This window comes from Oryctolagus cuniculus, chromosome 18, assembly GCF_051225735.1.
Source record: "Oryctolagus cuniculus isolate XC-2025 breed Fujian yellow rabbit chromosome 18, ASM5122573v1, whole genome shotgun sequence".
NCBI lineage: Eukaryota > Metazoa > Chordata > Mammalia > Lagomorpha > Leporidae > Oryctolagus > Oryctolagus cuniculus.
The window spans coordinates 34,390,502-34,407,391 of record NC_142884.1 but is presented as its reverse complement, the minus strand read 5'-3'; positions in this window follow the sequence as shown (position 1 = coordinate 34,407,391).

Sequence of the window (16,890 nt, the reverse complement as noted above, 5' to 3'; positions counted from 1 at the left end):
GAACAGGAAGATTGTGCTTTTCTCCAAATCCACTTTTACGGTCATTTTTTGGTTAAATTTCACTTCAAAACTACAACAATTTGTCCAGATACTCCTGGATGAAAACAAAACTATCTGGTGATTTGTAGCTATCTCAATCCCAGATCTTGCTACAGCCTCAGTGTGTGTTTGTGTTTTCTGGATATTCTCTATGGACTTTAAGGTTTTGAATGCATTTTAGCAGGACCCTTTTTGTTTTCTGCTGGCCAACGCTAGTTGGTTCCACCTGGAGTCAAACACTCCACACATTCGAGTTTGCTAGGAAGAAAGCTTCAGAAACCTGAGAAAACATGATATTTCTTTCTGTAAACATGACATTGGATACATTTCCCGAACAGGAAGATTGTGCTTTTCTCCAAAACCACTTTCACGGTGATTTTTGGTTAAATTTCACTTCAAAACTACAACAATTTGTCCAGAAACTCCTGGATGAAAACAAAACTATCTGGTGATTTGTAGCTTTCTCAATCCCAGATCTTGCTACAGCCTCTGTGTGTGTTTGTGTTTTCTGGATATTCTCTATGGACTTTAAGGTTTTGAATGCATTTGAGCAGGACCCTTTTTGTTTTCTGCTGGCAAACGCTAATTGGTTCTACATGGGGTCAAATCCTCCACACATTCGAGTTTTCTAGGAAGAAAGCTCCAGAAACCTGAGAAAACATGATATTTCTTTCTGTAAAGATGACATTGGATGCATTTGCCGAACAGGAAGATTGTGCTTTTCTCCAAAACCACTTTCACCCTGATTTTTGGTTAAATTTCACCCGAAATCCACAACAATTTGTGCAGATACTCCTTGGATGAAAACAAAACTATCTGGTGATTTGTAGCTATCTCAATCCCAGATCTTGCTACAGCCTCTGTGTGTGTTTGTGTTTTCTGGATATTCTCTATGGACTTTAAGGTTTTGAATGCATTTTAGCAGGACCCTTTTTGTTTTCTGCTGGCAAACGGTAATTGGTTCCACCTGGAGTCAAACACTCCACACATTCGAGTTTGCTAGGAAGAAAGCTTCAGAAACCTGAGAAAACATGATATTTCTTTCTGTAAACATGACATTGGATACATTTGCCGAACAGGAAGATTGTGCTTTTCTCCAAAACCACTTTCATGGTCATTTTTGGTTAAATTTCACCCAAAATCCACAACAATTTGTCCAGATACTCCTGGATGAAAACAAAACTATCTGGTGATTTGTAGCTTTCTCAATCCCAGATCTTGCTACAGCCTCTGTGTGTGTTTGTGTTTGCTGGATATTCTCTATGGACTTTAAGGTTTTGAATGCATTTCAGGAGGACCCTTTTTGTTTTCTGCTGGCAAACGCTTATTGGTTCCACCTGGAGTCAAACACTCCACACATTCGAGTTTGCTAGGAAGAAAGCTTCAGAAACCTGAGAAAACATGATATTTGTATTTGTAAACATGACATTGAATACATTTGCCGAACAGGAAGATTGTGCTTTTCTCCAAAACCACTTTCACGGTCATTTTTGGTTAAATTTCACCCGAAATCCACAACAATTTGTTCAGATACTCCTGGATGAAAGCAAAACTATCTGGTGATTTGTAGCTATCTCAATCCCAGATCTTGCTACAGCCTCTGTGTGTGTTTGTGTTTTCTGGATATTCTCTATGGACTTTAAGGTTTGGAATGCATTTTAGCAGGACCCTTTTTGTTTTCTGCTGGCAAACGCTAATTGGTTCCACCTGGAGTCAAATCCTCCACACATTCAAGTTTGCTAGGAAGAAAGCTTCAGACACCTGAGAAAACATGATATTTCTTTCTGTAAACATGACATTGGATACATTTGCCGAACAGGAAGATTGTGCTTTTCTCCAAAACCACTTTCACGGTGATTTTTGGTTAAATTTCACCCGAAATCCACAACAATTTGTCCAGATACTCCTGGATGAAAACAAAACTATCTGGTGATTTGTAGCTATCTCAATCCCAGATCTTGCTACAGCCTCTGTGTGTGTTTGTGTTTTCTGGATATTCTCTATGGACTTTAAGGTTTTGAATGCATTTGAGCAGGACCCTTTTTGTTTTCTGCTGGCAAACGCTAATTGGTTCCACCTGGAGTCAAATCCTCCACACATTCGAGTTTGCTAGGAAGAAAGCTTCAGAAACCTGAGAAAACATGATATTTCTTTCTGTAAACATGACATTGGATATATTTGCCGAACAGGAAGATTGTGCTTTTCTCCAAAACCACTTTCACGGTGATTTTTCGTTAAATTTCACCCGAAATGCACAACAATTTGTCCAGATACTCCTGGATGAAAACAAAACTATCTGGTGATTTGTAGCTATCTCAATCCCAGATCTTGCTACAGCCTCTGTGTGTGTTTGTGTTTTCTGGATATTCTCTATGGACTTTAAGGTTTGGAATGCATTTTAGCAGGACCCTTTTTGTTTTCTGCTGGCAAACGCTAATTGGTTCCACCTGGAGTCAAATCCACCACACATTCGAGTTTTCTAGGAAGAAAGCTTCAGAAACCTGAGAAAACATGATATTTCTTTCTGTAAACATGACATTGGATACATTTGCCGAACAGGAAGATTGTGCTTTTCTCCAAAACCACTTTCACGGTCATTTTTTGGTTAAATTTCACTTCAAAACTACAACAATTTGTCCAGACACACCTGGATGAAAACAAAACTATCTGGTGATTTGTGGCTATCTCAATCCCAGATCTTGCTATAGCCTCTTTGTGTGTTTGTGTTTTCTGGATATTCTCTATGGACTTTAAGCTTTTGAATGCATTTGAGCAGGACCCTTTTTGTTTTCTGCTGGCAAACGCTAATTGGTTCTACATGGGGTCAAATCCTCCACACATTCGAGTTTTCTAGGAAGAAAGCTCCAGAAACCTGAGAAAACATGATATTTCTTTCTGTAAACATGACATTGGATACATTTGCCGAACAGGAAGATTGTGCTTTTCTCCAAAACCACTTTCACGGTGATTTTTGGTTAAATTTCACCCGAAATCCACAACAATTTGTCCAGATACTCCTGGATGAAAACAAAACTATCTGGTGATTTGTAGCTATCTCAATCCCAGATCTTGCTACAGCCTCTGTGTGTTTTTGTGTTTTCTGGATATTCTCTATGGACTTTAAGGTTTGGAATGCATTTTAGCAGGACCCTTTTTGTTTTCTGCTGGCAAACGCTAATTGGTTCCACCTGGAGTCAAATCCTCCACACATTCGAGTTTTCTAGGAAGAAAGCTTCAGAAACCTGAGAAAACATGATATTTCTTTCTGTAAACATGACATTGGATACATTTGCCGAACAGGAAGATTGTGCTTTTCTCCAAAACCACTTTCACGGTCATTTTTTGGTTAAATTTCACTTCAAAACTACAACAATTTGACAAGACACACCTGGATGAAAACAAAACTATCTGGCAATTTATAGCTATCTCAATCCCAGATCTTGCTACAGCCTCTGTGTGTGTTTGTGTTTTCTGGACATTCTCTATGGACTTTAAGGTTTTGAATGCATTTGAGCAGGACCCTTTTTGTTTTCTGCTGGCAAACGCTAATTGGTTCCACCTGGAGTCAAACACTCCACACATTCGAGTTTTCTAGGAAGAAAGCTTCAGAAACCTGAGAAAACATGATATTTCTTTCTGTAAACATGACATTGGATACATTTGTCGAACAGGAAGATTGTGCTTTTCTCCAAAACCACTTTCATGGTCATTTTTGGTTAAATTTCACCCAAAATCCACAACAATTTGTCCAGATACTCCTGGATGAAAACAAAACTATCTGGTGATTTGTAGCTTTCTCAATCCCAGATCTTGCTACAGCCTCTGTGTGTGTTTGTGTTTGCTGGATATTCTCTATGGACTTTAAGGTTTTGAATGCATTTCAGGAGGACCCTTTTTGTTTTCTGCTGGCAAACGCTTATTGGTTCCACCTGGAGTCAAACACTCCACACATTCGAGTTTGCTAGGAAGAAAGCTTCAGAAACCTGAGAAAACATGATATTTCTTTCTGTAAACATGACATTGGATACATTTGCCGAACAGGAAGATTGTGCTTTTCTCCAAAACCACTTTCACGGTCATTTTTTGGTTAAATTTCCCTTCAAAACCACAACAATTTGTCCAGATACTCTTGGATGAAAACAAAACTATCTGGTGATTTGTGGCTATCTCAATCCCAGATCTTGCTACAGCCTCTGTGTGTGTTTGTGTTTTCTGGACATTCTCTATGGACTTTAAGGTTTTGAATGCATTTGAGCAGGACCCTTTTTGTTTTCTGCTGGCAAACGCTAATTGGTTCTAAATGGGGTCAAATCCTCCACACATTCGAGTTTTCTAGGAAGAAAGCTCCAGAAACCTGAGAAAACATGATATTTGTATTTGTAAACATGACATTGAATACATTTGCCGAACAGGAAGATTGTGCTTTTCTCCAAAACCACTTTCACGGTCATTTTTGGTTAAATTTCACCCGAAATCCACAAGAATTTGTCCAGATACTCCTGGATGAAAGCAAAACTATCTGGTGATTTGTAGCTATCTCAATCCCAGATCTTGCTACAGCCTCTGTGTGTGTTTGTGTTTTCTGGATATTCTCTATGGACTTTAAGGTTTGGAATGCATTTTAGCAGGACCCTTTTTGTTTTCTGCTGGCAAACGCTAATTGGTTCCACCTGGAGTCAAATACTCCACACATTCGAGGTTTCTAGGAAGAAAGCTTCAGACACCTGAGAAAACATGATATTTCTTTCTGTAAACATGACATTGGATACATTTGCCGAACAGGAAGATTGTGCTTTTCTCCAAAACCACTTTCACGGTGATTTTTGGTTAAATTTCACCCGAAATCCACAACAATTTGTCCAGATACTCCTGGATGAAAACAAAACTATCTGGTGATTTGTAGCTATCTCAATCCCAGATCTTGCTACAGCCTCTGTGTGTGTTTGTGTTTTCTGGATATTCTCTATGGACTTTAAGGTTTTGAATGCATTTGAGCAGGACCCTTTTTGTTTTCTGCTGGCAAACGCTAATTGGTTCCACCTGGATTCAAATCCTCCATACATTCGAGTTTGCTAGGAAGAAAGCTTCAGAAACCTGAGAAAACATGATATTTCTTTCTGTAAACATGACATTGGATATATTTGCCGAACAGGAAGATTGTGCTTTTCTCCAAAACCACTTTCACGGTGATTTTTGGTTAAATTTCACCCGAAATGCACAACAATTTGTCCAGATACTCCTGGAAGAAAACAAAACTATCTGGTGATTTGTAGCTATCTCAATCCCAGATCTTGCTACAGCCTCTGTGTGTGTTTGTGTTTTCTGGATATTCTCTATGGACTTTAAGGTTTTGAATGCATTTTAGCAGGACCCTTTTTGTTTTCTGCTGGCAAACGCTAATTGGTTCCACCTGGAGTCAAATCCACCACACATTCGAGTTTTCTAGGAAGAAAGCTTCAGAAACCTGAGAAAACATGATATTTCTTTCTGTAAACATGACATTGGATACATTTGCCGAACAGGAAGATTGTGCTTTTCTCCAAAACCACTTTCACGGTCATTTTTTGGTTAAATTTCACTTCAAAACTACAACAATTTGTCCAGACACACCTGGATGAAAACAAAACTATCTGGTGATTTGTGGCTATCTCAATCCCAGATCTTGCTATAGCCTCTTTGTGTGTTTGTGTTTTCTGGATATTCTCTATGGACTTTAAGCTTTTGAATGCATTTGAGCAGGACCCTTTTTGTTTTCTGCTGGCAAACGCTAATTGGTTCTACATGGGGTCAAATCCTCCACACATTCGAGTTTTCTAGGAAGAAAGCTTCAGAAACCTGAGAAAACATGATATTTGTATTTGTAAACATGACATTGAATACATTTGCCGAACAGGAAGGTTGTGCTTTTCTCCAAAACCACTTTCACGGTCATTTTTGGTTAAATTTCACCCGAAATCCACAACAATTTGTCCAGATACTCCTGGATGAAAGCAAAACTATCTGGTGATTTGTAGCTATCTCAATCCCAGATCTTGCTACAGCCTCTGTGTGTGTTTGTGTTTTCTGGATATTCTCTATGGACTTTAAGGTTTGGAATGCATTTTAGCAGGACCCTTTTTGTTTTCTGCTGGCAAACGCTAATTGGTTCCACCTGGAGTCAAATACTCCACACATTCGAGTTTTCTAGGAAAAGCTTCAGACACCTGAGAAAACATGATATTTCTTTCTGTAAACATGACATTGGATACATTTGCCGAACAGGAAGATTGTGCTTTTCTCCAAAACTACTTTCACCCTGATTTTTGGTTAATTTCACCCGAAATCCACAACAATTTGTCCAGATACTCCTGGATGAAAACAAAACTATCTGGTGATTTGTAGCTATCTCAATCCCAGATCTTGCTACAGCCTCTGTGTGTGTTTGTGTTTTCTGGACATTTTCTATGGACTTTAAGGTTTTGAATGCATTTGAGCAGGACCCTTTTTGTTTTCTGCTGGCAAACGCTAATTGGTTCCACCTGGAGTCAAATCCTCCACACATTCGAGTTTGCTAGGAAGAAAGCTTCAGAAACCTGAGAAAACATGATATTTCTTTCTGTAAACATGACATTGGATACATTTGCCGAACAGGAAGATTGTGCTTTTCTCCAAAACCACTTTCACGGTGATTTTTTGTTTAAATTTCACTTCAAAACTACAACAATTTGTCCAGATACTCCTGGATGAAAACAAAACTATCTGGTGATTTGTAGCTATCTCAATCCCAGATCTTGCTACAGCCTCTGTGTGTGTTTGTGTTTTCTGGATATTCTCTATGGACTTTAAGGTTTGGAATGCATTTTAGCAGGACCCTTTTTGTTTTCTGCTGGCAAACGCTAATTGGTTCCACCTGGAGTCAAATCCACCACACATTCGAGTTTTCTAGGAAGAAAGCTTCAGAAACCTGAGAAAACATGATATTTCTTTCTGTAAACATGACATTGGATACATTTGCCGAACAGGAAGATTGTGCTTTTCTCCAAAACCACTTTCACGGTCATTTTTTGGTTAAATTTCACTTCAAAACTACAACAATTTGTCCAGACACACCTGGATGAAAACAAAACTATCTGGTGATTTGTGGCTATCTCAATCCCAGATCTTGCTACAGCCTCTTTGTGTGTTTGTGTTTTCTGGATATTCTCTATGGACTTTAAGTTTTTGAATGCATTTTAGTAGGACCCTTTTTGTTTTCTGCTGGCAAACGCTAATTGGTTCTACATGGGGTCAAATCCTCCACACATTCGAGTTTTCTAGGAAGAAAGCTCCAGAAACCTGAGAAAACATGATATTTGTATTTGTAAACATGACATTGAATACATTTGCCGAACAGGAAGGTTGTGCTTTTCTCCAAAACCACTTTCACGGTCATTTTTGGTTAAATTTCACCCGAAATCCACAACAATTTGTCCAGATACTCCTGGATGAAAGCAAAACTATCTGGTGATTTGTAGCTATCTCAATCCCAGATCTTGCTACAGCCTCTGTGTGTGTTTGTGTTTTCTGGATATTCTCTATGGACTTTAAGGTTTGGAATGCATTTTAGCAGGACCCTTTTTGTTTTCTGCTGGCAAACGCTAATTGGTTCCACCTGGAGTCAAATACTCCACACATTCGAGTTTTCTAGGAAAAGCTTCAGACACCTGAGAAAACATGATATTTCTTTCTGTAAACATGACATTGGATACATTTGCCGAACAGGAAGATTGTGCTTTTCTCCAAAACCACTTTCACGGTGATTTTTGGTTAAATTTCACCCGAAATCCACAACAATTTGTCCAGATACTCCTGGATGAAAACAAAACTATCTGGTGATTTGTAGCTATCTCAATCCCAGATCTTGCTACAGCCTCTGTGTGTGTTTGTGTTTTCTGGATATTCTCTATGGACTTTAAGGTTTTGAATGCATTTTAGCAGGACACTTTTTGTTTTCTGCTGGCAAAAGCTAATTGGTTCCACCTGGAGTCAAATCCTCCAAACATTCGAGTTTTCTAGGAAGAAAGCTTCAGAAACCTGAGAAAACATGATATTTCTTTCTGTAAACATGACATTGGATACATTTGCCGAACAGGAAGATTGTGCTTTTCTCCAAAACCACTTTCACGGTCATTTTTTGGTTAAATTTCACTTCAAAACTACAACAATTTGTCCAGATACTCCTGGATGTAAACAAAACTATCTGGTGATTTGTAGCTATCTCAATCCCAGATCTTGCTACAGCCTCTGTGTGTGTTTGTGTTTTCTGGACATTTTCTATGGACTTTAAGTTTTTGAATGCATTTTAGCAGGACCCTTTTTGTTTTCTGCTGGCAAACGCTAATTGGTTCCACCTGGAGTCAAATCCTCCACACATTCGAGTTTTCTAGGAAGAAAGCTTCAGAAACCTGAGAAAACATGATATTTCTTTCTGTAAACATGACATTGGATACATTTGCCGAACAGGAAGATTGTGCTTTTCTCCAAAACCACTTTCACGGTCATTTTTTGGTTAAATTTCACTTCAAAACTACAACAATTTGTCCAGATACTCCTGGATGAAAACAAAACTATCTGGTGATTTGTAGCTATCTCAATCCCAGATCTTGCTACAGCCTCTGTGTGTGTTTGTGTTTTCTGGATATTCTCTATGGACTTTAAGGTTTGGAATGCATTTTAGCAGGACCCTTTTTGTTTTCTGCTGGCAAACGCTAATTGGTTCCACCTGGAGTCAAATCCTCCACACATTCGAGTTTGCTAGGAAGAAAGCTTCAGAAACCTGAGAAAACATGATATTTCTTTCTGTAAACATGACATTGGATACATTTGCCGAACAGGAAGATTGTGCTTTTCTCCAAAACCACTTTCACGGTCATTTTTTGGTTAAATTTCACTTCAAAACTACAACAATTTGTCCAGATACTCCTGGATGAAAACAAAACTATCTGGTGATTTGTAGCTATCTCAATCCCAGATCTTGCTACAGCCTCTGTGTGTGTTTGTGTTTTCTGGATATTCTCTATGGACTTTAAGGTTTGGAATGCATTTTAGCAGGACCCTTTTTGTTTTCTGCTGGCAAACGCTAATTGGTTCCACCTGGAGTCAAATCCACCACACATTCGAGTTTTCTAGGAAGAAAGCTTCAGAAACCTGAGAAAACATGATATTTCTTTCTGTAAACATGACATTGGATACATTTGCCGAACAGGAAGATTGTGCTTTTCTCCAAAACCACTTTCACGGTCATTTTTTGGTTAAATTTCACTTGAAAACTACAACAATTTGTCCAGACACACCTGGATGAAAACAAAACTATCTGGTGATTTGTGGCTATCTCAATCCCAGATCTTGCTATAGCCACTTTGTGTGTTTGTGTTTTCTGGATATTCTCTATGGACTTTAAGCTTTTGAATGCATTTGAGCAGGACCCTTTTTGTTTTCTGCTGGCAAACGCTAATTGGTTCTACATGGGGTCATATCCTCCACACATTCGAGTTTTCTAGGAAGAAAGCTCCAGAAACCTGAGAAAACATGATATTTGTATTTGTAAACATGACATTGAATACATTTGCCGAACAGGAAGATTGTGCTTTTCTCCAAAACCACTTTCACGGTCATTTTTGGTTAAATTTCACCCGAAATCCACAACAATTTGTCCAGATACTCCTGGATGAAAGCAAAACTATCTGGTGATTTGTAGCTATCTCAATCCCAGATCTTGCTACAGCCTCTGTGTGTGTTTGTGTTTTCTGGATATTCTCTATGGACTTTAAGGTTTGGAATGCATTTTAGCAGGACCCTTTTTGTTTTCTGCTGGCAAACGCTAATTGGTTCCACCTGGAGTCAAATACTCCACACATTCGAGTTTTCTAGGAAAAGCTTCAGACACCTGAGAAAACATGATATTTCTTTCTGTAAACATGACATTGGATACATTTGCCGAACAGGAAGATTGTGCTTTTCTCCAAAACCACTTTCACGGTGATTTTTGGTTAAATTTCACCCGAAATCCACAACAATTTGTCCAGATACTCCTGGATGAAAACAAAACTATCTGGTGATTTGTAGCTATCTCAATCCCAGATCTTGCTACAGCCTCTGTGTGTGTTTGTGTTTTCTGGATATTCTCTATGGACTTTAAGGTTTTGAATGCATTTGAGCAGGACCCTTTTTGTTTTCTGCTGGCAAACGCTAATTGGTTCCACCTGGAGTCAAATCCTCCACACATTCGAGTTTGCTAGGAAGAAAGCTTCAGAAACCTGAGAAAACATGATATTTCTTTCTGTAAACATGACATTGGATACATTTGCCGAACAGGAAGATTGTGCTTTTCTCCAAAACCACTTTCACGGTCATTTTTTGGTTAAATTTCACTTCAAAACTACAACAATTTGACAAGACACACCTGGATGAAAACAAAACTATCTGGCAATTTATAGCTATCTCAATCCCAGATCTTGCTACAGCCTCTGTGTGTGTTTGTGTTTTCTGGACATTCTCTATGGACTTTAAGGTTTTGAATGCATTTGAGCAGGACCCTTTTTGTTTTCTGCTGGCAAACGCTAATTGGTTCCACCTGGAGTCAAACACACCACACATTCGAGTTTTCTAGGAAGAAAGCTTCAGAAACCTGAGAAAACATGATATTTCTTTCTGTAAACATGACATTGGATACATTTGCCGAACAGGAAGATTGTGCTTTTCTCCAAAACCACCTTCACGGTGATTTTTGGTTAAATTTCACCCGAAATCCACAACAATTTGTCCAGATACTCCTGGAAGAAAACAAAACTATCTGGTGATTTGTAGCTATCTCAATCCCATATCTTGCTACAGCCTCTGTGTGTGTTTGTGTTTTCTGGATATTCTCTATGGACTTTAAGGTTTTGAATGCATTTTAGCAGGACCCTTTTTGTTTTCTGCTGGCAAACGCTAATTGGTTCCACCTGGAGTCAAATACTCCACACATTCGAGTTTTCTAGGAAGAAAGCTCCAGACACCTGAGAAAACATGATATTTCTTTCTGTAAACATGACATTGGATACATTTGTCGAACAGGAAGATTGTGCTTTTCTCCAAAACCACTTTCACGGTGATTTTTGGTTAAATTTCACCCGAAATCCACAACAATTTGTCCAGATACTCCTGGATGAAAACAAAAATATCTGGTGATTTGTAGCTATCTCAATCCCAGATCTTGCTACAGCCTCTGTGTGTGTTTGTGTTTTCTGGATATTCTCTATGGACTTTAAGGTTTTGAATGAATTTTAGCAGGACCCTTTTTGTTTTCTGCTGGCAAAAGCTAATTGGTTCCACCTGGAGTCAAATCCTCCAAACATTCGAGTTTTCTAGGAAGAAAGCTTCAGAAACCTGAGAAAACATGATATTTCTTTCTGTAAACATGACATTGGATACATTTGCCGAACAGGAAGATTGTGCTTTTCTCCAAAACCACTTTCACGGTCATTTTTTGGTTAAATTTCACTTCAAAACTACAACAATTTGTCCAGATACTCCTGGATGAAAACAAAACTATCTGGTGATTTGTAGCTATCTCAATCCCAGATCTTGCTACAGCCTCTGTGTGTGTTTGTGTTTTCTGGACATTCTCTATGGACTTTAAGTTTTTGAATGCATTTTAGTAGGACCCTTTTTGTTTTCTGCTGGCAAACGCTAATTGGTTCCACCTGGAGTCAAATCCTCCACACATTCGAGTTTTCTAGGAAGAAAGCTTCAGAAACCTGAGAAAACATGATATTTCTTTCTGTAAACATGACATTGGATACATTTGCCGAACAGGAAGATTGTGCTTTTCTCCAAAACCACTTTCACGGTCATTTTTTGGTTAAATTTCCCTTCAAAACTACAACAATTTGTCCAGATACTCCTGGATGAAAACAAAACTATCTGGTGATTTGTAGCTTTCTCAGTGCCAGATCTTGCTACAGCCTCTGTGTGTGTTTGTGTTTTCTGGATATTCTCTATGGACTTTAAGGTTTTGAATGCATTTTAGCAGGACCCTTTTTGTTTTCTGCTGGCAAACGCTAATTGGTTCCACCTGGAGTCAAATACTCCACACATTCGAGTTTGCTAGGATGAAAGCTTCAGAAACCTGAGAAAACATGATATTTCTTTCTGTAAACATGACATTGGATACATTTGCCGAACAGGAAGATTGTGCTTTTCTCCAAAATCACTTTCACGGTCATTTTTGGTTAAATTTCACCCGAAATCCACAACAATTTGTCCAGATACTCCTGGATGAAAACAAAACTATTTGGTGATTTGTAGCTATCTCAATCCCAGATCTTGCTACAGCCTCTGTGTGTGTTTGTGTTTTCTGGATATTCTCTATGGACTTTAAGGTTTTGAATGCATTTTAGCAGGACCCTGTTTGTTTTCTGCTGGCAAACGCTACTTGGTTCCACATGGGGTCAAATCCCCCACACATTCGAGTTTTCTAGGAAGAAAGCTCCAGAAACCTGAGAAAACATGATATTTCTTTCTGTAAACATGACATTGGATACATTTGCCGAACAGGAAGATTGTGCTTTTCTCCAAAACCACTTTCACGGTCATTTTTGGTTAAATTTCACCCGAAATCCACAACAATTTGTCCAGATACTCCTGGATGAAAACAAAACTATCTGGTGATTTGTAGCTATCTCAATCCCATATCTTGCTACAGCCTCTGTGTGTGTTTGTGTTTTCTGGATATTCTCTATGGACTTTAAGGTTTTTAATGCATTTGAGCAGGACCCTTTTTGTTTTCTGCTGGCAAACGCTAATTGGTTCCACCTGGAGTCAAATCCTCCACACATTCGAGTTTGCTAGGAAGAAAGCTTCAGAAACCTGAGAAAACATGATATTTCTTTCTGTAAACATGAGATTGGATACATTTGCCGAACAGGAAGATTGTGCTTTTCTCCAAAACCTCTTTTACGGTGATTTTTGGTTAAATTTCACCCGAAATCCACAACAATTTGTCCAGATACTCCTGGATGAAAACAAAACTATCTGGTGATTTGTAGCTATCTCAATCCCAGATCTTGCTACAGCCTCTGTGTGTGTTTGTGTTTTCTGGATATTCTCTATGGACTTTAAGGTTTTGAATGCATTTTAGCAGGACCCTGTTTGTTTTTTGCTGGCAAACGCTACTTGGTTCCACATGGGGTCAAATCCCCCACACATTCGAGTTTTCTAGGAAGAAAGCTCCAGAAACCTGAGAAAACATGATATTTCTTTCTGTAAACATGACATTGGATACATTTGCCGAACAGGAAGATTGTGCTTTTCTCCAAAACCACTTTCACGGTCATTTTTTGGTTAAATTTCACCCGAAATCCACAACAATTTGTCCAGATACTCCTGGATGAAAATAACACTATCTGGTGATTTGTAGCTATCTCAATCCCAGATCTTGCTACAGCCTCTGTGTGTGTTTGTGTTTTCTGGATATTCTCTATGGACTTTAAGGTTTGGAATGCATTTTAGCAGGACCCTTTTTGTTTTCTGCTGGCAAACGCTAATTGGTTCCAGCTGGAGTCAAATCCTCCACACATTCGAGTTTTCTAGGAAGAAAGCTTCAGAAACCTGAGAAAACATGATATTTCTTTCTGTAAACATGACATTGGATACATTTGCCGAACAGGAAGATTGTGCTTTTCTCCAAAACCACTTTCACGGTGATTTTTGGTTAAATTTCACCCGAAATCCACAACAATTTGTCCAGATACTCCTGGATGAAAACAAAACTATCTGGTGATTTGTAGCTATCTCAATCCCAGATCTTGCTACAGCCTCTGTGTGTGTTTGTGTTTTCTGGATATTCTCTATGGACTTTAAGGTTTTGAATGCATTTTAGCAGGACCCTTTTTGTTTTCTGCTGGCAAACGCTAATTGGTTCCACCTGGAGTCAAATCCTCCACACATTCGAGTTTTCTAGGAAGAAAGCTTCAGAAACCTGAGAAAACATGATATTTCTTTCTGTAAACATGACATTGGGTTCAATTGCCAAACAGGAAGATTGTGCTTTTCTCCAAAACCACTTTCACGGTGATTTTTGGTTAAATTTCACCCGAAATCCACAACAATTTGTCCAGATAGTCCTGGATGAAAACAACACTATCTGGTGATTTGTAGCTATCTCAATCCCAGATATTGCTACAGCCTCTGTGTGTGTTTGTGTTTTTTGGATATTCTCTATGGACTTTAAGGTTTTGAATGCATTTGAGCAGGACCCTTTTTGTTTTCTGCTGGCAAACGCTAATTGGTTCCACCTGGAGTCACATACTCCACACATTCGAGTTTTCTAGGAAGAACGTTTCAGAAACCTGAGAAAACATGATATTTCTTTCTGTAAACATGACATTGGATACATTTGCCGAACAGGAAGATTGTGCTTTTCTCCAAAACCACTTTCACGGTGATTTTTTGGTTAAATTTCCCTTCAAAACCACAACAATTTGTCCAGATACTCCTGGATGAAAGGAAAATTATCCGGTGATTTGTAGCTATCTCAATCCCAGATCTTGCTACAGCCTCTGTGTGTGTTTGTGTTTTCTGGATATTCTCTATGGACTTTAAGGTTTTGAATGCATTTTAGCAGGACCCTTTTTGTTTTCTGCTGGCAAACGCTAATTGGTTCCACCTGGAGTCAAACACTCCACACATTCAAGTTTTCTAGGAAGAAAGTTTCAGAAACCTGAGAAAACATGATATTTCTTTCTGTAAACATGACATTGGATACATTTGCCGAACAGGAAGATTGTGCTTTTCTCCAAAACCACTTTCACGGTGATTTTTGGTTAAATTTCACCCAAAATCCACAACAATTTGTCCAGATACTCCTGGATGAAAACAACACTATCTGGTGATTTCTAGCTATCTCAATCCCAGATCTTGCTACAGCCTCTGTGTGTGTTTGTGTTTTCTGGATATTCTCTATGGACTTTAAGGTTTTGAATGCATTTGAGCAGGACCCTTTTTGTTTTCTGCTGGCAAACGCTAATTGGTTCCACCTGGAGTCAAATCCTCCACACATTCGAGTTTTCTAGGAAGAAAGCTTCAGAAACCTGAGAAAACATGATATTTCTTTCTGTAAACATGACATTGGATACATTTGCTGAACAGGAAGATTGTGCTTTTCTCCAAAACCACTTTCACGGTGATTTTTGGTTAAATTTCACCCGAAATCCACAACAATTTGTCCAGATACTCCTGGATGAAAACAAAACTATCTGGTGATTTGTAGCTATCTCAATCCCAGATCTTGCTACAGCCTCTATGTGTGTTTGTGTTTTCTGGATATTCTCTATATACTTTAAGGTTTGGAATGCATTTTAGCAGGACCCTTTTTGTTTTCTGCTGGCAAACGCTAATTGGTTCCACCTGGAGTCAAATCCTCCACACATTCGAGTTTTCCAGGAAGAAAGCTTCAGAAACCTGAGAAAACATGATATTTCTTTCTGTAAACATGACATTGGATACATTTGCCGAACTGGAACATTGTGCTTTTCTCCAAAACCACTTTCACGGTCATTTTAGGTTAAATTTCCCTTCCAAACTACAACAATTTGTCCAGATACTCCTGGATGAAAACAAAACTATCTGGTGATTTGTAGCTATCTCAATCCCAGATCTTGCTACAGCCTCTGTGTGTGTTTGTGTTTTCTGGATATTCTCTATGGACTTTAAGGTTTTGAATGCATTTTAGCAGGACCCTTTTTGTTTTCTGCTGGCAAACGCTAATTGGTTCCACCTGGAGTCAAATACTCCCCACATTCGAGTTTTCTAGGAAGAAAGCTTCAGAAACCTGAGAAAACATGATATTTCTTTCTGTAAACATGACATTGGATACATTTGCCGAACAGGAAGATTGTGCTTTTCTCCAAAACCACTATCATGGTCATTTTTGGTTAAATTTCACCCGAAATCCACAACAATTTGTCCAGATACTCCTGGATGAAAACAAAACTATCTGGTGATTTGTAGCTATCTCAATCCCAGATCTTGCTACAGCCTCTGTGTGTATTTGTGTTTTCTGGATATTCTCTATGGACTTTAAGGTTTTGAATGCATTTTAGCAGGACCCTTTTTGTTTTCTGCTGGCAAACGCTAATTGGTTCCACCTGGAGTCAAACACTCCACACATTCGAGTTTTCTAGGAAGAAAGCTTCAGAAACCTGAGAATACATGATATTTCTTTCTGCAAACATGACATTGGATACATTTGCTGAACAGGAAGATTGTGCTTTTCTCCAAAACCACTTTCACGGTCATTTTTGGTTAAATTTCACTTCAGAACTACAACAATTTGTCCAGATACTCCTGGATGAAAACAAAACTATCTGGTGATTTGTAGCTATCTCAATCCCAGATCTTGCTACAGCCTCTGTGTGTGTTTGTGTTTTCTGGATATTCTCTATGGACTTTAAGGTTTTGAATGCATTTGAGCAGGACCCTTTTTGTTTTCTGCTGGCAAACGCTAATTGGTTCCACCTGGAGTCAAATACGCCACACATTCGAGTTTTCTAGGAAGAAAGCTTCAGAAACCTGAGAAAACATGATATTTCTTTCTGTAAACATGACATTGGATACATTTGCCGAACAGGAAGATTGTGCTTTTCTCCAAAACCACTTTCACGGTGATTTTTGGTTAAATTTCACCCGAAATCCACAACAATTTGTCCAGATACTCCTGGATGAAAACAAAACTATCTGGTGATTTGTAGCTTTCTCAATCCCAGATCTTGCTACAGCCTCTGTGTGTGTTTGTGTTTTCTGGATATTCTCTATGGACTTTAAGGTTTTGAATGCATTTGAGCAGGACCCTTT